We start from the raw sequence: 26,358 nt of genomic DNA, 5'->3' as shown, positions 1-26,358 counted from the left end.
TTCCGTATTCCCCGAAATACTGCAATTTCAGAAACAGCTACCTTTCCCCAGAGCTGATGCTGTAGAGTAAATGGTTGCAATCTCACCAGAAAAAATACAGAAAAAAGTGTTTGACACTAGAAGTCTTACTCGATAAGCACAAAGAAAGAGTGCTGCAAGCATATGTGTTTTGGTTTACAAGACATGAACAAGTGTGGTCTTTAACACTGTTCTTGAGATTACTGTCTGTAAGAGCCTGATTTCACAGAATCATTTAATCACAACATACTTTGGGTTGTAAGGGACCATAAAGATCTTCTATTTTCAACCCTCCTTCCACCCTAGTGGACATCTTCCACTACACCAGGTTGCTCAGAGCACCATCCAGCTTGGCCTGGAACAATTCCAGGGATAAGGAGTCCACAGCTTCTCTGGACAAGCCACTCCAGTTTCCTACCACCCTCATGGTGAAAAAAAATTTATTCAACCTGGTTCACTTGAGCTGTGCTAATGTGACAATCATTCTCAGCAATGTAAGAAAGAGTGATGAGAACTTCTGGTTGAATACAAGCAATGTATTCTCTTGCTGTTCCCATGTCTGTCTAAGCTTTTTATTTAGCTTTTAATCAATGGAGATGAATTTTTAATTTTTTTTCTCATCTAAATGACCTCCAGAACGCCATGTTCTGCAAATTACAAAGGCTCCCATCCTCCCATCACAAAAACATTGCCAAAGGTTTCTTTTTTTGCCTGATTACAGCAACTCAATATTTCTTTTATGCCCTCTGCCTTTCTAAGTGAACCACCTTCAGTTTCTTTGGTGGAATGATTATGCAGAAGAAGCATTCACAATGCTACAGAGCCCAAAGGGGAAAACGATGGCTTTGCCATCAGCCCTGAAAAGGGGCAGTGCAAATAGGAATCACTCTATGTTTTACTGTTTGTCCCCAGTTTGGAGAAGCACTAGGCAGTAAGTATATCTCTCATGCAGCCTTGGCCCAGCTAGACCTGACGATGTAGGGACCCTCTGTCTGTCTCTGCTCTTTTTCACTCACTGCTTCCTAGTTGACAGAGGAGTAAGAGGACTCCTTAATGTATACTACTTTCCTGTGAAAACCATGCTTCGGCACATGGATACATAACTTGACTCAAAGACACAGCACCAAGACAAAGCTTTTCTGCCTGCAACTGTTGTGTTTTTAACAGGTACTTACAGCTAACCTGCCTGCATGAACACTACCACCCTCAGCAAGGGCTCTACCCTATTGTGGCACAGGTTTTTTTCCTATCTGGAAGGAAATCATCTATAGCCTGTCTGGGCTGTAACTCTGCCTAGTTTTAAATCCTAGCAAAAGACAGCTACTGCAAAGTGTGCCTATATTTCATTGGTAAGAAGCAGCCAATTTACAGTATGATATATAATGTCTGTTGATCTTTTTTTTTTTTACCTAAAATACTGTCATGCACTCTCACAATCTTATAATACACAGAATATATATAGGATGTACCTAGGTGATACTAAAAGATATTTAACTTATTTTGTGAAAAATGCTTGCAAGAGACAAGCAAGACATGTTGAGTTGAATCAAAGTTGATTAGGAAACATGCACAAAAATGCAGCCACAAGCACTTTGGGGCTATAAGGCTGCATGTTCATTTTCTTTCAAGTAAGTTGTTCTGCATGCTCCATAACTAGGGTAACAGTGGCAGATCTATAGTCTCCTTTGACTCACTGTAAAACTGTGCTTGTTGTACAAAAGGTAAAACATTTCAGAAAGTATTTTTCAAGAAGAATCTTCCATTCGAGCTGTCTGTGCATTTTTATAGAAACACAGGTAATGCAAAAAATTTGTGGCCAGGAATGTTAGTTCATCTCTTTTCAGACTTAGTCTTCAAGATTTTTGTTCACACATCCAAATATCATGTAGCTGTTCTTAAGTTTTAGGAAGCTACCCTTTTAAATTAGGAATTTGGCTTCAAAATTTTTTTAGTTATAGCTAAGATGTATTATGAATTCACCAGTTAACATGCAAAACACATCACTTAGATCAGGAAATGGGGAAGCCTCTTCTTCCTTCATTACAGAGCTCAATAACCTCCTGTCCCACAACAGTCTGACAAACTTCTTCCAAGTTATTTACATGTTAAAGAATGAACATCAGAATACAATCCTTTATAGAAAATATGCTATATTCTGGTATGTTGAAAGTAAACTTGCTCCCCAGAGAGATCTTTTTCTTTAATGGAGAGACAGCAAAGTAAAGCAAGGTTTGTCTGGCAAGGTTATGGCTCTGTCCAAAGAGCCTCCTATCTCCATGGAAAAGTCTGCAGTCCTGTACCCACAGTTGGCAAGACAAGAGGAGTGATGCTCGTGTGTCACGGTTTTCTCTTTGCAAGTTCAATTTCTTTCCTAGGGAAAGCAAAGCAAAGAAGAAGGGAAAAAAGTGGGAGGAGGATGACGTACACACAAGGTTTATTAGGTCAGGGCTAGGACATGTACTTGGATTTGACAGCTGAAACATGCTTTTAGGTCCTCAGCACAAAGAACTACAAATCTCATGGCACGTAACAGCACTTCAGATAGACAATGGTTGATGTCAAACTGATGTGAAATGAAAAGCTTCTTTTCAGTTTGTCAGAAAATGACTTTTTGATTTCAGCTGAGCTGGGCTAAAACAAAACATTCTGTTTTAATTTTTCTCATTCAAAACCAAACAATGTCTTTTCCTTCCACAGCAATTTCTGGGGTTTGTTTTTGGTTTGGTTTTTTTTTTTTCCCCTACAGATATTTGTTGAGCCTCTTTACAAATATCTGCAAAGGTCCAGTTAGATAGAAAATATCCAGCCACCTTCAGTCTTTTAAGGATTGAAATCTGTGTCTAATGTCATCATAAGGCAGATGTTTAGACTGCAAATGATGGAGAGCCCTCTGGAGATGATGGAAAGCCCTCTCCTTTGCCCTTTCTAGCTTCCTGATCCTACAAAACATAATCTGACCTGCACAGCTTGACCAAAAGCTCAGCAAGCCTGGGGTATAACTTTAAAATACCACTTTGAATCAAATCCATATACTAGAAGGTTCTCTCCAAATCACACTGCTTTGTTCTTCTAATAATGTTGCTATTCACTAAAATTGTGCTGAAAAAAGTCATAGAGCTGCAGTAAAAATGTTTTCAGCAGGATTTCAATAATCATTATCCTTAAGATAACTTAGAAGGATAGATTACTTGCAATATGAGAAACACTTTTGTTCCAAAGTCGTTTAGGCATTACCAAAAAACTAAACTAAATTTGTGTAATTTTGCAAACCATCTTACAACACAAATAGGAATATGCAGTCACATATTTAATCAGGGAAACTGCAAGAGAATGTGCCATGTGTGAACTGTGGCTAAATCAGCATTTTCCTAGGAGCTGGCATTAGCTGAACAGTATTTAAACTCAGCAAAAATTGACTCTTTGTTTCATGAAGCACTTCTGAACTCAGCTGAAATATCCAGAAAATACTATGAGCAAATCATAAGTATTCTCTAGGTACCTTTTTGCACAAAGTCTCAGGTGTTGATGTTTAGAATGCTAGTTCTGGAAGTGGTCACCTATGTCATGTTAGTTTTTTCCTCTGCTTGGAAAAACAAGAACAAATGTAGATAAAATCCTTTTCTTTGATAACAATTTTGTGTTGACTTCAAGACCAGGCCATCTCCAAAGATGTCCACAGAAAAAGCTGCAAATAGTTTGTATTTGCAGTTGAATAAAAGGCTTGCCTGATCTAGAAGTAATTGTGAACGCGTTCCTTCTTTGGCTAGTAGCAGTTTCAAGTAATTCTTGTCTATACATAGCTTTGCCAGACTTAAATTAAGTACATGAATGACATAGAAATGTTTTACATTGTGTAAAAATATCACTTGGATATAACTTAATTTGTACATTTCTCTTGAACTAGGAGAAACATCAACACTGCATTAGAGTCAGGACAAATAATTCTCTTCTTTTTCTGGCTAAACAGACACAGTCTGATTAAATTTTTGTTAAAGATTAATATAGTCTATATATATTGTTTGCAATATCCTTAAAAATAATTGTATTAAACTATAATCTTAGTCATTATCTGCCTTTTCTCCTCAATAAAAAAGCAAAGTCTCCTAGAGTGGAGACGTTATACAAATTGTACTGTTTAGTAATAGCAGTGTTCATTATGAGAGGCCTAATTATGGTCATCATTTACAAAAAAAGTCAGTCTTGCCACAGAAGGCATAATAATGAATGCCTCTTGCTTAAAAATTAACTAAACATTTTTTTCTGAAGGCATGAAGTCTACTAGTCTGCAGTATGTCATCACTTTTATTCTTCTCTTTAAAATAATTAATAATAATGAAAAGTATATTACAAGTAATTGCGAAATCAGAGTATTTTTTAAACTGCAGTTGGATATGTTTGTTTATTTACATGATTAACCATGCAAAATCCAGAAAAGGGTACAAGAATAAAAGACAAGTCATTTTAGTTATGCAGGGATTATTCTATATGCAGGACCAAGCTGACTTCTTATTTACAGTGGTGCAAATAAATGGCAAATTTAATTCTACTCCAATTTACAGAAGAATGGTCAGGAGCCTCCTTATTTCTAGAAACTAATACATAATGTGAGAAGCACAAATAACAACTGCGTGTTCCTCAAGGAATGATGTGTTCCAGTAAAGGAGTCCAACACAGTACTTATCTAAGGGGTTTAGACTGGGTTTCTAGGTGTGGCCCTAGGCTTTACAAACCCAAGATACAATAGGATTTAATAGTTTTAACAAGTCAGGAGGATGGAAAGCAGCTTTTAGGTTTCAGAAGAACTTATATTTTAATAATGTAGTGTGCTTTAGTTGATGTGTAAATTGTACAACACAATTTTGAAAACAAAGTTTGTAGCAAGCTCACTGACATTTTAAATTTCAGTTTTAATTCATCTGTAGTTACTCTGAGTTTGGTAAAACATGGATTCTTCATTTAGAAGAGGCATTTTGTTCTTAGCTAACCTGGCAAAGCACATTGGAGGCTCATGATTTTGAAACTTCATAAAAATTACCTGTGTTTTCTTCTTGCAACCAAGAATATAAAGAATTTGGTATAAAAAAGTTTTGTTCCACCATATCAAAGGAATATCTCTTTGTAGCCAGTTCTATCTGTTATGGTTTGCTGTGATATCTTTTGGGATCAGAGTTTACAAAGATGATGCTCGGACTAGATTCAGAAGACTCTCACCCTTCCAGAATAAATTAGCAAACAAAAATACTGCTGGCAAAGAAAAGGGTTTCAAAGCTAAAGTGTTAGGATAATTAAATGCATATTTCAGCAGTATTTATTTGGCATTGATTGGCTGAGGCCACTTACTGTGAAGAGTTGAATAGTTAATTCAAGTGCTAGACATCTCCTAAAGGAGATGACCTTGGGGTCATATAATTGTAACGGTAATTTATTTAGTCGAAGCAAATGAGTATGTTCTCAATTAGCTTAGCAGGCATTATAACAAGACTGTTGGGATTTATATTTGTTTGTGTCATTCTGCTGTAAGAATAAAGTTATTGGATCTCTTTGCCTGCATTTAGTTCTCCAGTTCATGATTCTTCACAGAAGAGATGTAAAAGTTTTCTCCACTTGATTAATAGGTGACTAATCCCAATGCTGCAGATATTGGCATAATCACTCAAGGGAGCTGTGGGATATACAGCAGTATCACTGGCAGAAGACAGTGTTACTTACTTAAATCTCTCATGCTGTTTTTTTCCCCCTAATAGATATTCTAAAATTTACCCCATAAGTTGGTGCCTGATATAAAGTTATTCGACCATTGGGGCTCTTGAAGTTTTATCACAGATATTTTATTCTGCTGGGACATTTTTTCCCACTGCTTTAATCTGCTGTCAGTATAAAATTGGAAAGCACTAACTCAACTGTGTTCTTCCTCAATAATGCTGCAATCCTCTGGGCTAAATTTCCTCATGTATTTTTTAAATTTTCAAATATTAATACATTTTCAGTCTTCACTGGTTGGGGTAAATGCCAAAGAATGTATGACCTACCTCACACGGCAGCATATGATTGATTAATGGAAACTTGCCATCTAGATTTGTCCATTATCACGAACTACCATTAGAAATAAAACAACCATTATGATTTTGTAGAAATTGCTCCATAAGACAGCTGGGAAAAATGGGTCACCAAAAAATGTTTAAAAAATTGAAAATTAGAAAAAAAAAAAAAGAAACAAAGACAGAAAAAATAGGAATTTTTTTCAAGGCTTGTCTTTCAGCAATCAGAAGATTGAGTGGAGACTCACTGTGGTGGTGGAGGTTGAAGTTGTGTAGGTGATCAGATCCGTGGGTGCAGGTCGATGCTACTAGCATGGCTGGACCTGTGCCTGCCTCGCAGGTGGAGAGTGTCAGTATGAGGATAGGTAGAATTGTGGAGATTGATGATTGGACCTGGATGGGTCATATGGCTAGGGCAACGTATATATGGATAGCATTATGTTCCCCAAACATAGTAGGGCAGAGATTAGATGGGTTCGGTGAAAGGCTAGGCCTAGGCTGCTTAGAGTAAAGGCTAAGCTCAGGAAGTCACTCAGTGTGACTTCCTGCGCTCTGCCAGGAGAGGTCTCTGCAGGACACACACTACTGCAGGAAGGGCTGGGCAGCCTGTGTGTGGTCCCAGCCTTCCCCTCTGGCAAAAAGCACGAGATGTATGTTCCGACTCAACGCTATGGTTAGGATGAAGGCAGCTCAGTTTCATCACGTGCTCCCATTTATAAAAATTAGAGGCAGGTTTGGAAATCCTTTAGAGTTTAGAAGCAGACTAATCAGGTTGTTAAAACAGTCTGGCCGAGTTGGTTTGCTTCATTTCGAACAAATAACATTCACATACCCCAAGAAAAAAGAACCATCTTCCTACCTCCCTTGTGACATTTACAAATCATGCAGAGCACTTATGTCCAAGCTTTAGTCTCTTTCTTATACACATGCTTGAATATTTCATTGAGCAGAGATGACTATCACTCAGTCTGTATAAGAATTCCTTGATTGTCTTATTTTCCCAGTCGTGGGGAATCTGCTCCCACTGTTTTCCTGCTCATGGGAAGTCAACACATGCACACAGCACTCTCAAAAGTCAGAGGACATTTGGTGGTCAAGGAAACTTTGCATAACCTGCTTAAAATTCCATGTGATACAGAATATCTGTCCTTCAAAGTGTGCAATAGAAAAAACTGTTCAATTTTTCTAATATTTGGCAATCAATGATGGTACTGAACTTAGCATATAGATACAAATAATTTTGTAGCCAGTGCTATTTTACAAAATTTTCCAAGGAAAAGATAGTTTCAAAGTAAGTTCATTTTTCTGCCTGTACCGTGAAGTTGTACAACTCTGTCTGCAGAGGTTTGGGAGAAGAATTGTTTAGTTCTTTTCAGTCTCAAGCTCCCTATCAACTAGGATAATTGGAAAGAAGAAAAACCAAATGAGAAATTTACAGTCATAGTAGAAAACATTTGTTTTCCATTTACTAGTCAGTACTTTGAAAGACATTTATGGCAACAGTGAATGAGTAACTTTGATCAGGATACTTATGTTGTTGTTGGAACATGGATTTCAGGGTCTGTCTATGGACACTGGGGCTTGGAGGTTGACTGTGATTTCCAAACAAGTTAAAACATTTTTTTGTCCCTTGAGTCGACTATGATATTTCATTGTAAAAAGATTATTTAGTGTTAGGAAAACAATAATGCTAAAAAATCATCCTTCCTTTCCAGTAGAGTCTCATCACCTCTTAATCACTGAAAGGTGATTAGGAAATCTTCACTCTGTCCCAAATCTCATTCTACTCACTGTGTGAGGCCTCCTGTTGATATTATATTAAGGCCTTTGGGCCATGAAAAAGGCTATTAAATCTTACAAGTTAATATGCATATACACCTTCAAATTAACAATGTGTAGTCTTTGCAACAGCTTTGAGAGCTCTGGCTTATTGCATGAAATGCAGTATTCTCTAAGTGAAAGAATATTTTGTTCAGTCTTTAACTTCTTTGAACGGAATAATTTTGAAGAAATCTTCTGTATGTTATGTGTCCTGTTTTACAGCAAGTGCTATAGTATTGTACAAAAGCAGTCTGTTTTTGGTGATCCAAAAACCACCAAGTTTTACCATATAGATTTTACAGTGACTATTATAATGTTCTGTGTGACTGCTTCATGTAAGCAATTTCAGTCTACCAAGCTCAACATTAGTTTAAATACTTGAGTGCTGAATGCTGTTGGTCCTATTTAGATCAAGAATATGTGGGCAGTATGTCTTATTTAGACAGAGAGTATGTGGGCAGAGCTTCACTGAGTTGGAGGAAGTTGAATCCACTCTTGCCAAATCTGACCATGCCTATAGCAGTAACATCAAATTTCTTTATATGAGATAATCTGTAGTCTATATGTAACATGTATATAATAGAACACATTTATTTCATGGCAAGCTCAGTATTTTACCTTGCTGGTAGAAAGGCTGGAAGAGAGGGGTAGAGGAACTCTCTTCCTCCCATAATACAGGAAGAAGTACCAGAAAATTACTAAGATGCTTCCCCAATGCTGTGTCTCTGTGGTATGTCCTCCAGGAACTCCCTGCCCCTGGCCACATGCAGCCTGGAGGATAATATCCCAACAGCCAGCACTGCTGCCTTCAACCTGAGTCTCTCTCACAGTGACAGCAGAGGTCTTCAACAAAATTTTGCTATCTGGCCTCTCCCCATTAAATTTTCTGGTCAAACAGTAGAAAAAAAAGATTTTCCTGGTGGTCATGTTCAAATGTTTTCCCATTTGCCCATGTTCTGCATTTTATGCTCACAGAAATTCTACTGACCACTGAAAAAACTGTTGTCTCGGGCTGTAATCAACCGCACAGGCAAAAGGGACAGCAGGTAAATGATGACATATGGAAAACCTGTGACATTTTGAGTTGTCTATTGAGAAAAATTCCACAGGTCTAGGTTTCCCACTGGTGTAGGTTATCTTTTATTGGCATTAATGGCACTTGGCAGATAAGCTCCCTTGAAAAAATTACATACCTTACTGTCCAGATGCCTGACCAGTAACCGCACGAGGAAATCATCATGCTCATAGAGGAACAGTAGGTTTTCTGAAAACAGACCACATTCCACCTCTTGGTAGAAAAGATACCTTTCATCTTGACAAGCTTGAGATATGGGAATTTAACATTATAGTCTTGCTGAAATGAAAGTGCCATGGGTTATATGAGTATATTTTTAATAAAATTCTGTAACATTGATCAATCTGTGCCCTTAATGTAAAGCTGACATCAATTCCCCAAGACACACTATGGTACTGTATTAATACTTGAAAATGTCTTATAAATGTTTATTTTGTATTTGGCATAACTAGTGTACCACTATAGAAATTGCTTCTATTGACCCTCAGAATACAAATTTGTTGGATTATCATGACTGACATATTCAGAATTACTCATTCTTGCCAAACATAGCATAACAACTTTTTAACATTCCCTTTTCTTTCCAACTGCTTCCACTTTCATTATATGAAATATAGCTGTATTATATACGCCCTCTCATTGCCTAACATGTTTTTTTCAGGGTTTGAGAAGATTTACATTTGGAGCTAAATGTTTCAGTGATTGCTCTGTTGGATTTCATTATACTAGTGTAGTTAATCAAAGCAGGTCCAGCCTTGCAACCATGATTCATTGTACGTTTTTTTGAACTTAGTCATTTATACTGAATGAATATACACATTATCACCAGAGTACCAGATTTCCTTTAACAGACTGCACAACACTGCACTGTAGTGCCTTAATAAACTGCTTATGCCATGTGCACACTACAGCTGCTTTTCTGTTTTTTTTTAATTTTTTTCCCTTTTTGAGGAATTAATTGAAAGCCAGTCTCCTTACCAGGGGAATGAGAGACTCACTGGGTGTGTAGCCAGTGCTAGGGAAATGGTTTTCTGTTGTTGTCCTAATGACTGCAATTTCACTACACACATGGATATTTTCAGATCTACACACTACAGGGATATTTACAGATCTACTACACATGCAGCTGGGTGGTCTGCACAATAGTCATTAAGGAGAAATCCCCAAATAATTGTAACATGCTCAAGTTTGGCTGATGTTTATTCAACCACATGCTTAATAGTGTAGTTCAGTTACAGGCAAGAGAACCACTGGGTTTGGTATGGCTAAAAAAAGATTTTGTGGTTTCTGTTTTCTTCTCTTGGACAATCTAATCTTGGTTTTGCCACTTCTGTTGAGAGGTAAAATTCTTTTACCCTCCAAGAACCCTGGGAGGTAAACATTTAAGGTAGTAGCCTATGTTAACTAACACTTGCTAACTATTTTGCAGTTTTATGCTGCCTAGCATCTGTATTTAATGTGCTGGCAGAGTTGAGCTAAAGCCTCAGCAACCTCTTTCAAATGCTATAAATCAAACATACAGAGCTATTTAGCTGCCTAGAGGTGAAGATGGGTGTTTAGTAAGATTTATCTAAATGCCTAAACAGGTCAGGTACTTAATTCCCACTGAAATCGAATGACAGTACTTCAAATACCTCTGTAAATCAAGATGCTTGTACTTCTGCCAACAATGGACTTTTGAAATGTGTTAATACTAGCACCTGCTGTTGTCATCCTTTTATTCTCTGTCTGGACTGAACACTTGTGACAGTCACATGCTTTTAGTATAATGTGGAGGGAAGCAGTACTATGTGGAGGAAAGTAGTACTAGCAAAACCAGTTTTGACAAGTGTCTAGATGAAATTCAGGCACAGCTGACTGGGTATCTCTGTATTCCTAATCTCTGTTTATGCACAGCTGGCTCATTACAACATGTGGTGTTCACCATTTCCAATACAGGAAAAACACACTGGCTGTAACGTGTAAGGTGTGACTGAATGAGAAGCCAGTCCGTAAAGAGAACAGTGGTGATTGTCCACTTTGCATCAGTTGCTTAGTAAAAGTAAATGTGGTGGGAAGGGAAAATCTTGTAGATATTCAGTATGTTACTGTTCTATGAAAACTGTAAGTTTGCATCCAGCATGTTAAATGGATATAAATTAATTGGATACTGATACATAAGATTTCCTTGATTGGAAGGATCCTCCACTTATTTAAAGCTGCCCCCCCCCCAACAGCTCCTCTGACACAGCTCCTTTTAGCCGTTGTCACAGAAGAAGTATATTACAAAAGTGAGAAGTGATTTTCACCTCCTCAAGCAACCCTGAGCACAATGGTTAGATAGCACAGCATGGAACAAAATCAATTTTGAGGAGGACTGTTGGATGGCTGTTGCTACTGTCATCAGTCTAGTTTGCTACTGCCTAGGAACTATTTTTTGTCTTAACAAAAGGTACCCAACAGCATCAAACAATTACAAAAAGGGGACATAGACAAATAGAATGCAAATATCTGCCCCTGGGATTGTCTTTGTGTCCTCAGTGTCACTTATCTGCCCTACCAACAGCATATTGTTAATTCATTCGCCTGTCTAAAAATGAGATTGTATATTGTGTTGGCTATGTGATAATGACAATCCCCTTTTGTGTTTGCTTTCTACACACATTTGAATGATTGCCTTTTACTGGCACAAATGGTCATAGAACACATGCTCCCCTGTCACATGCAGGGGTATTCACTAAAAACTAAATGTCATAGTCGCATGTGTAAGTATTTATTTCAGAAATATATGCTAGTTTTTCTACTGCATGAATAGAAAGAATACTTTGCGACTCATTTGGCTCGTCACAGCTAAACAATCCAACCAAGTTGTCAAATACTTACATATTGGTTTTGGATTAATCTACATGGTTAATGGCTACTTTTTAAAAAAATTATTTCAAATAACAAATTAATCTGGAAAATGATAAGCTTTTTGCAAAAAAAAAAAGGCAACATGTGTCTGATGAAAGATTCATTGTGAATTATTCACCAGTCTCAAACTGTAGAAAGTGTTAAGATAAAAGATCTGTAAACTCATCAACATTCAACAAAATTCACCAAGCCTGCTGCATCTTTCTTTTTTTTTTTTTGGTCACAGCATTTCTGCCTATGAAAATATACTCATGAATTTGCAAGATTCTACATATTTTATGTTTATTTCCTGAACTAACAATTATTTAGCAGTTAAAGCAAATCTATATTTCCAATAGATCTGTGGTGTTCTGTTTTATTGCTTTACTTCAAAGACTTATTAGTATTTCACATAGATTAATGCTGCTTAGAACACATAGTTTAATTCCTTCCCAGTGCATATGATTTCAACAACTCCAACTCTTCAACAAGAGGGGAAGACTATTCAGCCTTCCTGATATTAAATAAAAAGAATACAAGTAGGAGGAAGTAGTATATAAATATTAATTTATCTTAATCATCCTTGTAATTTTATATGACTAATTTACTCACATGTAGAAGTTTTGTTATGTCTACTGAGCCATGATTTGAGGGTATGCATTGTCCTCATACAGGATGTTGGGCTACTTGCTTCTGGTGAAACTTTCCCCAATGTACTAGGGAATGTAAAGATAGCTGGGAACTTTCCTATGCATCCTAATACTGTAAAGATTGACCTGCATAGATAATCCCTATTGCAAGCACCTTGACTGCATTATGATGAGCAGAATACAAATTTTTGGCAATTTTTAAAATTATCTAAACAGTGGAATGTACAATTGTTGACTTTTCAGACTTAAACCATCATTCAGTTAGATTGTTTTCCACAATAGAACTTTAACCACAAAAAGTCTGACTACATAATTTCCCTATCTCTTTATAGGAAGTGATTGCCTTCTATGATAGGCTAGAAAAGGGCTTATTGGGGGGATAAATAGCCTTCTTAGATGGGATTCTTGAGAGAAGAAGTCCAGCAGATCACTTTAAAGATTGCTTTTTTAATAAGAAATCCTACACAGTTAAACTCTGATAGGAAATACAGCAAATGTTTAACAGAATAGCACCACCCTTTTTTGCAAAACACACAAAAAATCATACTATTTTACTTCCAGTTAGTGAGTGGGAAATAAAATGTTATACTGAATACAAAAATATGTATTTTTAGAGCGTTGAATTGTGAATACATAGAATTTTTCAGGCAAACACCCCCTTGCCCCAGTTCTTCAGAAATGTGACTTCTGAAATCTACAAATTAGGAAGAGGCAGGAAAAAATCCTCTACTTTTTTTTTTTTTTCTTAATATATATATCGATAGTGGGGAAGAAAATGTCTATCTAAACATTTGGGAAGATGCTTAAAGTTTGTACACAAACCCTAAAGCAACAGTTAGTAATTCACTAGATGGAGATACTAGAAGGCAGCTTATAATTATTGATCTGTTAAGGGTTTTGTTATTGGTCATTTGTGTCTGTTGAAGATGTTCTAACAATTTACTGTCAATGACAACAGGATCCTGGAGTTGGGATCACTCTAGCATTGTTAGCATTTACTAGGATAGATAAAGGCCACATTTCTAGATACATCCAGAAGCACTAAGAGTGAAAAGGCATCCTTCCCAGCCAACATAGTTAAATGCTAGTTCCCAGTATAGTATATCCAGGCCCTTGAGCACAGAGTGCAGTGGTCTCTTACTCATTCATTCATATTTATTTATTTAATTAATGTCCTTTACAAAAATCAAATGCTTACAAAGTGCATAAGGAGACCTCAGGTGGATGAATCACCTTTATCTTTTCCCACCCTCACTAATCCTGCTATTTGACTCATGATAAGAAAAAAACTCCACTTATGAAAATCAGGCATTTGAAAATAGATATCTAATGGTGCAGAAATATGTCTTACTAATTCTGGATCCAAGGCACATGTACATATATGAATGATCATTTAAGATAAACTTAACTTTTCACTAAGACTGACTGTAACTTGAGAAAATGTTATTTTAAGATAAAAATAGGCTAAGAACCACCTGTATTCTCTGGTTCACTATGTGAAATGGGAAGCACATCAGAATACACCTCAAGGTATTAAAAGCAACATATCCTCCCATCAACTGCATGTCACCATAGTACAAAAGGCTTTCTGCTAAGACTACCTGAGAACTGAAGTGAACAGGAAAATCCCTTTTAAATAATTAGAAGTTTTAAAAATGAAGTTTTAAAAATGAAGCCAACCTATGGAGAGACAATTCATGTCCATGTTATACGCTTCATGATGTGAAAAGTCTCCTGAGCACTACTTGCATGCACAAAATTGTTGAGTTTCCTGCCATTTTAAAGGTTACATTTTAAAAGTCAGGTTTATATAGGAGGTAGGACTGAAAACCAACCTGAGCAACAGAAGGATAAGAAGAGATGAACAGCTCTTTTAAACAGTGTGTTTAGGAGAAAGAGGAATTTCTAGAGCTTCAGTATTTTGTTTGGAGGCAGTACTGTTCCTGGATATTACCAGAAAAAGGCCAGTTTGAGTTCAGTGCCTCAGTGTGAATGGCTGTGAAGACAAGCCCAGACTACAGCATGATGAAGTGGGAGCAGTAGAATTTAACGCAAGGCCAGCAGGTGAGTGCCTCCTTGGGAGGTTCTCACAGATGACCCCACATCTGAAAACCTCCTGTATATGTTTTATGTGAGTCAATTGAAAAATTCATTGACTTAATAATCAGCACCTCCTTAAGTCCGTTCTTGAAATGGGTCAAGGGATACAGGAAATAAAGAATGCCAGACAGAGAGAAATTAATCAATGCAATTACATGCTTTGGTTGTTTTATCAAAAAGCCGACCCAACAAACATGCAAAGCCAAAACATCTCAAGAATACCTTGCATTTATTTATTTATGGCTTAGTTTTACTTGCTTCTTATAGAAATAGTGTTGCACTATTATTACTATTAGTTTATTATTATTTAATTTTCCCAGAAAAGTAAAAGTATGCTTAAAGGTAAGGTATTTTGGCAGTGTTTAGCCCTTTCTGTCATATTCTTCTGCTGTGCTTATATTAATTTAAATGTGTAATCTGCAAAATTATTTTAGCAGTGTAAAGTTTTTCTTAGTTCTAATGAAAGACAGAAGACACCAACTGCTATGGAAACTTCCCTGTCCAGCCATCCAGAAGCCACTCTGGCCATCACTCCCATACCACCTGAACTGGGACTGAGACCCCTTCGCAGCTACACCCCCGTGCTCACCCAGCCTGTGTGAGAACAGAACAGGTTTCCTGACTGGCATGACCCCACATTTCCACAGCACTCTCAGGCATCTTGATCCTTAGAATAATCTAATCATGGTGCAATAACTAAATAAGAAAAATAACAGCTTGAGAGGGGTGCCTCTGAATAGACTGTGAACAAAGGATCCCCTGGGCTTTTACAAACTCACAGTCTAAGGACAGGCAAGGAAAGGAAAACCTGGGACTCACCTGCTCTTGCTGTGCCTCAGTGTCCCCTCACATGGCCAGGCCACATGTCCCTGAGCCCTTTGTTATGGAAAGGGTCAGCAGTTCCCAGCCTATTGCCCAGGGTCTTCACCTGCCAGAGCTCAGCCTGCAGCTCCTACTGCAGCTGCACCCATAGCTAGCTACCTGCACTGAACATATTCCTCAAAAACCACAACCCTCCTCCACACTTCATCCTAGGCATCATTAAGCTGGGTTTAATTTCTATTTACTTATTTTTCTCCAAATCTCTTGGGCCCTGTGCATCATTATCTTCAATGAACATCTTTAGTAAACAGGACATTTAAGTGTATTTGTGTTGTTCTGGCTTGTTGCAGTTGTTTAACTGATTGGATCACATGCTGCTTTGATCATTTAAAAGAGAAAAGGTTTTTACAGCAAAATATACTGGAATATTTTGCAGCAGACTAAGGAGAGAGTTGTATTCATTTTTTTAATTTTCTCAATGATGTCTCTGTTTTCAAACACCCTGGAGATGAACACCCTCCCACACACACACACGTGCGCCTTCTGATCATCTTGACTTTGAAGGTTCAAGGTTAATCATTTCCATTGCATAAAGAATTCATTTTTCCTTATGATGAAGAATCTTCTGAGGTTAATTTGAAAGTGCACTTGAGTTGGGGCCTGCCATGGAGTACTTCAGGTTACACCACACATGATCTTGAACCTTAAATCTCTTGGTTTTTTGCTAGTCTAGGATAAGACAATTGTATTACTGATACCTACAGACAAGATTGGTTCTTTCTGCCTTCTTGACAGTTCTGCAACTTTGGATTGATCTTCAGGTTTGAATATGAATATATTGTTCATGAGATGAAGTTTGCAACAACTACAGTAACTTGAAAATTCTGCCTTAATGGTAGAAAGAAATGAAGTGGTTGTTTTGAGTAAATCCATGCATGCTTAAGTAAAAGAACAGATCAGAATATTGAAGACTGGTTGTTCGATGTCATATAAGGATTTCGTTATGTTTCAATTTGTGGGAATGGGATTAGAACTGATTTGGGCTGCCCATGATAAATCAGCATGCTAGGAGCAGAAGGAAGTGAGGTTGGTCACCTTTGCTCCACTGCTCCCCCCTCATCCCAACTGCTAGATATAGATACTAGCTAGCTCTTTTTGCTGTATGTTTTATAATAGTCAATCCCATACAGTTCCAATCATTGGTAGGTGACGTGATACCACATTTCCAACTTGAGTTTTCTAATGAAAATCCTATCAGCTTTATTTTTGGAAAATTGGTCCACAATCCAGAAGAAGTGAAGTTTTAGGGTCAAATCTTGAAAAAAGGAAGCTGAAGAACTATATGAACACTGCACACTCTCTCCCACATGCACATGGGCATTTGCTCACCTGCCTGTTGCTTGCAGCTGCAGTAACACAGAGAGGCACTTTTAATCAGATGTCCAGTTTTTCATATGCTACTTGGAGCCCCTGCTATGAAATTTTAAATGCACAAACATGATTGGTTATACTCTTTGTATGTAGATATTCAACTAATATTAGTAATGAACCATTTGAGTTTTCTTTTGTGTTGGTTCTCTAGAATGTTTTGGGTGAGCTTCATATCTAAGCACATGAATCTGAACAATGCTAATAAATCCAGATGGTACATTTTTACACTAATTTTGCTTAGCTAGAAATATCTGCTCAAGACAGAGAGTCAAAGAGTGAATACTTGTGGAATTAGGCCCTGTATATAAAGTCTTCTTTCTCAGGGATTTCAACAGCCTTAATTAATTCTCATCATCCTGCTGTGTGTAGCTAGAAATTTTACTATCCCCATTTTAGAGATGGATAAAATTAGTCATATAAAGGTTAAGTGATTTGTGCAAGGTCATGTTGCAACTCTGTAGCAGGGCTGAGAACAGAATTAGAAGTCATAACCTGTGTTACCTTGGGCTAATGATAAGTCCACATGCCACGTGTTATCCTTTCATAAATGACACAGACAAAGGCTGACTATAAATTAAGTATTTAAGAGATTCTCTATATAGCTCTTAATATTGTATGTATCATAAAGGGGCTCAGGTGCACCTGATGGAACATTGGATTCTCTGAGTTGAGAAATAGCCTTGTCCAATTGGTGAAATGCATAACTTGCACAGGCAAAATGAACTGTATACCAAATCCTCAGTTGATCCTAGTGCTTGGTGAAAAAGTCTGCATAGGGAAAAACAAGTCAACTAGATTAGAAGAGTGAAAACAATTTCCATGGGAGCATCTGAAGTGAAATCTTTCCTTCCATTCTTAAGAGATCATGAATGCCTTGTGTAGGCAGAAAAACAGAAGTTCTTGCAGGGTTCACAGTGAGCAGATTCTCCAAATCTCTGAAAGAATGCAAATAGTCAAGAAAGTCTTCCATTGCTGCAAGACATCATTTCCTACAGTTATCATCAATGCTGAAGCTAACAAAACTCTCTGTGTCTGTCTCATCTATATAATTCAGCAGTAATTGTATAGCTCTGGGATAGACATTACACTTCTGGCTTCTGTTTGTCACTGAATAAAAAATGTGTCTGTGTTAAATGACATGGCCTTGACTGGACTTGTGGTGATGGGGTGGGGAAACCATGACATTCAAGGCATTTATTTATGAAGAGGAGAAATTATGTTTGTCAGTTTCAGATAAAGGTTATTGTTCCATCCTCAAGAGAACAGACAAGATACAGATCCTAATAACTTGGCAATTTATTGTAAAACAAAATGTGAGGGGAGCAAAAACAGAAAGGAAAGTTTCGATGCTTTTAAAAATAATTTAAGTTTTACTTAAATTTAATAAAAACTAATTATATAATTAAATGGCTGAGTTACTAATAAGAAATGAAGTGTTAAATAGTACTATTGCAGGAGTTAGTAGTCAGACGTCAGTGATGTGTTTTTTACTTTGCATTCTGATGGTACCCAAAAAAGTCATCAAGATAAGGACTGAGTTATCATTTTTCATTTTTTTCTGATGTGTATTGTACTAGGAACAAGGAAAACATACAATAAGAGCAGTCCCTGCCCAAAAGACCTTACAGTCAAAAACAGTTAGTGGGATAATACAAGGGTAAAGTAGTATCTCAGCGGTTTCATTTCCTTCACTTTTAAAAATTCATTTATTGTCATTTTTATTACAGTAACAGGGAATGAGGAAGTTTAAAATGGCTGAGGGAGATGAAGAAACAGCAGAAAATTAATTAGAAAGGAAAGAGGACACCAGAGTGGAGGTGTGGCAGGAAGGCTGAAAGTCAAAAGCAGAAAAGGAGAGAAAGGATGGAACTTAGCTGGCAAGCAGGGAGCCAGGTGAAGCCAGGTAAGTATTTTAGAGCAGCTGTGGGAAAGGGGCTTCCCTATGAAATTTTAAAAGGGCAGGGATTCTCAGAAGACTCCAAGACTTCTTTCTTTTGTGCTATATTGTCCTAGTGATGAACACCACTAAATTTTTAACACCAATTAGCAATGGCAGAAGCTTCAGATCAGTTCTGGAGCTGATGTTTGGGTTCTCCTAGTTACAAACTACTTTTGATCCTTCCAGTATAAACCTGCCCCCAAATTACCTGCTTCCATTATTTTTAATGACTGCAGAGATTCTCTGCTGTTGGGGTGATTTTATTTTATCAAGTGGATTTGGTCAAAAATGTTGGGGGGAAAATGGAGGATGCTGGTGGGAAAGGAGGTGTGCAGTTAATATATTGATGTGAGGCCTGTAAGATCAGAGATAAAGCACAACCATTACCTTCTCATACCTTTGCATTACTAGCCATTACTGAATGACATGGTGCAGAAAGGCTGTTAGAGAAGGCTAATGCCTATACAGCCGGTGTAATGAAGAAATGGGAGATTTAGGCACAGGAAACCACAGCTCCAACAGAAGGAGCTGAAAAGATATAGATAAGATTAGTGACATATGTAAAGGCACAGATAATGTGTGACGGAGTCTGCCCAGCTGAATAGGCTGAAGCCAGCAGTAATAGGAAGTCCATGTTCTCCCTAATCCTCCCAGATAAGCTGTTCCATCCAGAATTATCAGCCAACAATCTTCAGGGTATCAGGCTGAAAATGAAGTTTCAGACTGCTTTGATTCCTCATCCATAAATGAGAAAGTGCCTGAAGGATCTTTATTTATTCTCGCTCCCTCCGAAACACTCTTCAAAAAGTGCCAATATACTAGCAACAGATGCATAAAGCCTCGCTTACTTTGATTGACAGAACATGATATAAAGCAACTCTCACTTGACATTTCAGTTTCATAAGGCTTCAAGCAAGTGTATTGTGTGTGTGTAACTTTAAAACTTCAGAAGGAAAGGAAAGGGGATATATGCAAACTTCAAGAAAATGTTTTCTGAGTAGAGTACAACATTTCTCTTGTTTCAAGATTTCGTATGACAAGTAATTTCAGTGTATTGTTTCAGTCCTGTGTTTTTTAAATGCCTGCAACATTTGCACCTGTTGGTTTTTGTAAACTTTCAAAATAATTGATATATATGTCCCTAGGAAATAAGTTTAATTTGAAAAGTTAAAGGAGTTTAGAAAAAACTTTCAAAATATGAATCAGCATGAAAAGGAATATGGATTCATATCTTTTTTCAAACAAATGAGAATTATCAAAAAGGTAAAGGAAGAATTTTTGTTGGGTTTTGTGTTTCTGTTCCATACAGGGATGAAGGAGAATGGTGGAACCCGCCTGTAGTGTGCCTGTTTTCCTGATGTAACTACTGTAGTCTGACTCCCCTGAGGAAGCAATCTGGGCGATGGTTATGAGAAATATTTGCACTGTGTCCTCATTAGGTTTTATGCTTTAATATGTTTTTCTGTTTTTACAGCTGGTTTGCCTGGAGCTTCCAGTGACAATATATTCTAAATACGTGAACACTCCAGAACACTGACAAAATCTTGGGGATTTAACAATTTGTACCTGGAGAGAAAGGAAACTACTTGAAAGAATCTGTAACCCTCAACCCTTTATGATAGGATGCATCTGTTCTTCCTAATGAGGAATGCTTTTCACGTCTGAAAGAAAGAAAGAAACAAAACCCCTCTGTGTGTAAATTTTTTTGGGGAAAAGAACAGAACCATGATCAAAGGAAACCGGCAGGTTTCTTACTTTTTATTTACAATGGGCAACCAAGATAATTAAATAAAATACAACTAGCGGAAGAACATTAGAAAAGGGAAATTGTTCCTGAATATTATCAGGAAACTTCAAAGAAAGGGTGAAGAAATGGAGATGAAGCATTCCAACTTTTCTTTCCTCTGGTTCTATTTCCCCTACAAAAAGCTGTAAATTACCTGCCTCCAAACCTTAAAAAGTGCTGTTTGCACCTGTTAATCAATTGTCAAAAAAAACCCGCTGCTAATTTTTGCAATGCAACTAATATTTCAGAATACTAATTATAAGATAAAATAATGAACAACTAGTCTTTTCAGAAATAATCATGATTTTCAGATATTGCAAGACTTTTTAAGGCACTAGCTTTTCCAATACTACTAGCACAATTTTTCTATTTCCTCTTGCTCTTGCTTGATGCTATTTAATGTAACAAAGATAACTGATTGAAATGTCCTGTGCTATCTATTTCCTATAGGGAAAAGAGTAAAACTGAAGGAGGTTTCTTTCTAATACTAATTGCAATACAGTTACATTTTGAGGAAGTATATGTGAGCTTTGAGAACACTAAATACATTCATGATTGGTTCTCCAGTGTTTTGCATTTTCCGTCTTAATTTGTTCTGTTGGCATGATTGTAAAGAATTTCTCTTTACCATGTCTGCTGGTTAACCTGTGCTGAAGAGTGGTAACAGGTCATTACCAAATCACTTACAGGAATACACTCTAAAATCAATGCCCCTGCTACTGAATGCAGTGACAGGACTAACAGAAATCTCCAATCCAAGGAATCCTGTGGGAAAATCTGGAAATAGGGGAATGAATCTTAGCTAAAGCAGAATTAGAAAGGAACAGCAGTAGAAGTTAGAAGAAAGGTAGGTTTGGAAATGAATACTTCATCTTCAAATGCAGACAAAACGTGTCTTTCTTGTATTTTCTTCTTTCTTGTTGTTCACTACTGGGCCATTCATATCTTTTCTGAATTCCTAAAACAGACAACCTAGAAAACAGAATACCTATGCCCAGCTTTTCATCACAATATATCGTAGAAAACCAGAAATGTAGTTTTATTTCTGTACTCTTAACTATAAGGGAGTAGGAAAACTCTTAACTCTCTCTCCAGTTACTAGACTTCTGTTTGCTGAAAGATAGTAAGAAAAAAAATAAACTAATATTTACAGTGTTGAGTGTCCAGTTGAACACTGCAGAACAGTGGTGGGGAGTAATGTCCATGTTCATGCTTGGAGTCATGAGACACAAATGCAAGTCCCATCAAGGTCAGTAGGGATTGTCCTTACTCAAATGACCTTGGAATTGAATCCTTTTGATGTACCTTTGGCCATCTTATCAATTCAATTAGTGGACTTCAACAGATGTTGGCCTTTTTAATTTACAGGTGGCAGCCATTGTGAATGTGCCAAAGACAAGTCTGTAGGCATTACTTAATAATTTTCCTCGGCTGCAGATTATTCTCTTGTACATTGCAGCTAGATGTTTGTCTGTGGATATGGAAAGTACCGTACCAATTTTTAAGTGAACAGAATTTATTAACCATGCTTTAGGATGAATTTCAACTGGCTGAGAGAAAAAGCACAGTTGGAAGACTGTGTACCAGAGAGACCGTGCTTTGCCCATACATAAAATGTGAGAGAGGGCAAAACAAGAAAAAAGAGATTAAGGGGGAAAAGATAGGTCCTGTTGATTTCAAACAACTAATTGAAGACATTATTTTGAGGACAAACAGGACAGTGAAAGGATTAAGAAATCTGTGGGGTTTCTCAAAGCTTTATGGCAAGGCTGTTTCCTCCACCTATGTGGGTAGGTTAGACAATGAGGTAAAAGCTTGTAAAACTCCACTTTTTTGTACTGCCCAATTTAGTTAACGTAACTGATGTCCCAATGTCTTCTGCACAATGCAAAACACCTTCTGGAAGTGCTGACATGCTGGCATAACCTGCATTTCAAAAACAAAACAAAACAAAAAGTGCAGAAAAAGAAAAAAAACCAACCAACCAAACATAAAAACAAAGAGGAGCTTTAAAGAGTTAAATAATTTGAAATGCCACAAAAAGTGCTCCCACAGTTTTAAAATGTTAATCAGTTATGAAAGTGTAAGTCATCCCCTGCTGATAAAGAAAATGAACACAGGAAGAGAGGAAAAATTGGAGTTTCTGAATTAAGAATCTGTGTAGCTTTTCATCAACACTTGGTGGGCAATCCAAAGACTCAAGCCTGTTATCTAGCAGACTGGTGTACAACTCTGCATTTTGCACTACATATGCATTCAGAACCATGGTGCCTACCTGTGTTTCTGTGGTAGCCATTTTTGCTGTACAGGTGCTGCTGATGACAAAGGAGAGCACTGAGACATTTAGAGGTCTTTCTGAAAGCACCTGAACTCACTGATTGCTTTCATTGCCAATTACCATGATTCTAACTTAGTCCTAAGGGAACCATCACCTGCCCTACATCCTTTGCTCTGGCTGATTTAGCTCAAGTGGAGTAAGAGACAAAGAAACCGGGAAGTTGTTACTGCTCTGGGGGTATTTGCAGAGATGGATCCTGGATTCCCATCCTGCCACAGATGACTCTGTGCAGGATGAAGAGAAGATCTCTAAATTACATTAGCTTTACCTTGCAGTACATGTGCAAAGAGGTTTTGTTGTTATTTTGTTTTGGGTGTCCTTTCTCTTTTGGTCTTCAGCCTGACTTAGTCTTGATTTTTAGTTTTTAGCGCTTAATTTCATAAGGTGAGGGCAGAGGTGGTTAATTCTGAAGAACCAAGATGATGAAAACCCCATTCAGGGGGAAAGTCTTCACTGTAAGAAGCACACAACATAGTGTTTTTCTGTAGATTATCTGTTATAACAAAGCTGGGAGAGAGATAAAAAACCAGCAAATATAAAGCATAATTTTCTTCTTTTGCTGCAATCAAAAAGATGCCTTAAACTTGCACAAAAACAAAAATACACAAAACACACTTTTCAAATTTTAAACTGGCATTTGCTTGTTTATTTTAAATACGCTGCATTTTATAAATTCAAAACTTGTGAGCTCAAAGTGGGATGCTTCTCATGGCCCCAAGCAAACATCTCTGATTTTAACATCCTATTATGCATGGATGAAAAGCTAAGCTAATAACTAATTTTCACCCTCACAACACAGCCATCTCTGACAAGATTAAAAGCGATTGTTTCTAAGGGATGTTTACTAACATTAGCTCAAAGTGGACAAGTGGGCAAGTCAGGAGGCAAAGTGCAATCCTGCATTAGAACATTAGAACCAGGCAATTTTGGTACTGCACATACGAAAATACACCACATTCAAAAGAGGGGAAAAGACAATGGGCAGAGACCTCATCATATTAATGAACTAAAAGCAACAGAGGAGGAGACTATGAAGGAAATGCCTAAACATATTATAAATGAGCATTTAGTTTCATGCTGTCTGTGAATATTACACAATCTGTCTTCAACTTTATGCCCAAACTTGATGTGTTGTGTATCACCACAGCACACCACACACACAGAGGTTTGTGTAACCTCTGTATAAGAGAGAATAACTTCTTCCGCATTCATATGAGCTCACATACAGAAATTTACCTCCTTATAGTGAAATAATGTAAATAATTTTCATCTTGCTAAATAGAACAACTTAAGGAGCTCTCAATAGAAACCTGAAATGGTACATCTGGCCACGTAAACCATTCCTTTGTTCAACTTCTTAACAACTGCTGTGGGTGCACTACCTTTTAGCTTAGAGAAAATACGTATCTGTTTGTGGTCACTAAAGACACTATGGTATGCTTGTGAATGTCAGTGTCAAAGTTAAACTGTAGCTTAGGTCTACTGTGTCAGGAGGGGACAGGGAAGATGGGGCGGGGGCGCCCTGGGAGGATTCTACTATATAAACATCAATCACCTGTAGTCCACTCCTTCCCTTCTGGAATATTCCCTGTTCCCCACTCCCCCATTGGACCTTGACACAAGACCACCCTCTCCCCACATTCCTATAGGTGTACCCCTATCACTCCACCTTGTCCCCTCCTCTGAGCCCTCTCCCCACTGGTTGATTTGTACCCTGACCCTGCCTACCCTCTTCCCTTTATAAACCCCGGTCCCAGCCCGCTTTGGGGGTCGAGCTCACCGTGACAGCGGCTCCGTTCAAGTGCGGATGCACCCCTGCTTTCCTCCCCTCCTTAAACCCTCGGACCATCCTCTAATAAACCCAGCTGGATCTGCATCGGTGCCTCGAGTCCTCCTTCTCCCTGGTCGTGCTATCGATATACATCCGGGAGTATGCTCGCCGTGGACTAGGTGGAGCCGCTCCAACGGGACCCACAAAGGAGTGATCTGCCCACACGCACACAGACGTTCCCCCGCGAGGGGAACAACCCAGCAGTCTATCTAAACTGTCCCATGTGGTTTTTCTGAGGCTATTCTCTTGTTCCTTTTCTCTGCAGGACGACCATGCAGTGCAGCTCTGAATGGCCTAATAATTAGCTCATTTTATCTTGTGCTGTATGCAACTGCGTCTCAGTGGAGAAATTAAAGATTACTCATCCATGTTTTCCTATTTTTTTGTTGTTCTATTTGGTTTGGATGTTGGGTTTTTTTGTTGGTTGGCTGTGAGAAGCCAATGAGTTTTGTTATGCCTCATCAGTGGTTGTCAGAGGCATATGGGGGACGGGGTTGCACGTGTGCCATATCCAGGAGACAGCCAGAGAAGAAGGAGGAAAGCCTTGTCTCTGGGGGTGCCTTTGCCTGGCACCTTTTCATGTCCCACAGGGGACAGGCAGTCAGCAAGGGAACCCCGAAGGCTCTGCACCCCAGGGACGCTCTCCCGCCAGACGGCAGAAGGTCTCTGCCCGAGGGCTGCGCTGGCACATCGGCCTGGGCCGTGCTCTCCTGTCCGCAGGCGGACCTGGGGAGGAGCCGGGCGCATGAAAAGTAACTGCACCCCAAGCTCCGGGGGCTGTTCTGTCCCTTGCCTTTGGACTCTCTTGGGAGGGCTTTTCGAACTTGCTTTTGGAGTCCTGCCTCGCTGGCCCTCGCGTCTGTGCTGCCTCCCTGAGTCCCTGGCCAGGCCCGGCCCGCTTCGTCCCAGCGCCCTGTCCCTGCGTCCGGCCCTGCCGCCGCCGAGCCTGACCAGGCCGCCCCTGCCCGGGCTCCTGCCCGACCCCCTCCCCTCGTGTCCCGCCGCCCTGCCCGATCCCCTCCCCTCGTGTCCCGCCGCCCTGCCCGGGCTCCTGCCCGATCCCCTCCCCTCGTGTCCTGCCGCCCTGCCCGGGCTCCTGCCCGATCCCCTGCCCTCGTGTCCCGCCGCCCTGCCCGATCCCCTCCCCTCGTGTCCCGCCGCCCTGCCCGGGCTCCTGCCCGATCCCCTCCCCTCGTGTCCCGCCGCCCCGCAGGGGCCGTGCCCCGGCCGGCAGCGGGCACAGCGCCGCCTCATCGGGACATCGCCGGCGCCCCTCGGCCGCCGGGGCTAACGCCCTCTTTTCCCTCTGCTCCTCTCTCCCTCTCTCTCTCTACAGCCCCGTTTCTTTCCCAGTTTTCTTCCTCTTGCTCTATCTTCTCTAGCCCTCTTAAGGAGGGTAACTCCTTTTTATTTTGTCTTTTTGTTACCCATAAACTGTTCTCAGATACAACGTTTGCCTCGTTTGGCTTAATTTGGTTCCTGACCATACATTGTTAAAAGAACTCATTGCTGTTTTCCACACTGGAACACAGCACTTGGGTTTTGGGGATTTTTTTCTGAAGTTCTGTGCACCTTTAGAAGGGCACTGAGATTTCAGGGCTCTAAACATTCTCTTACTCATTATCATTACCAGCAACA

Source organism: Agelaius phoeniceus, chromosome Z (assembly GCF_051311805.1).
Source record: "Agelaius phoeniceus isolate bAgePho1 chromosome Z, bAgePho1.hap1, whole genome shotgun sequence".
Taxonomy (NCBI): Eukaryota; Metazoa; Chordata; class Aves; order Passeriformes; family Icteridae; genus Agelaius; species Agelaius phoeniceus.
This window is presented reverse-complemented; position numbering follows the sequence as displayed.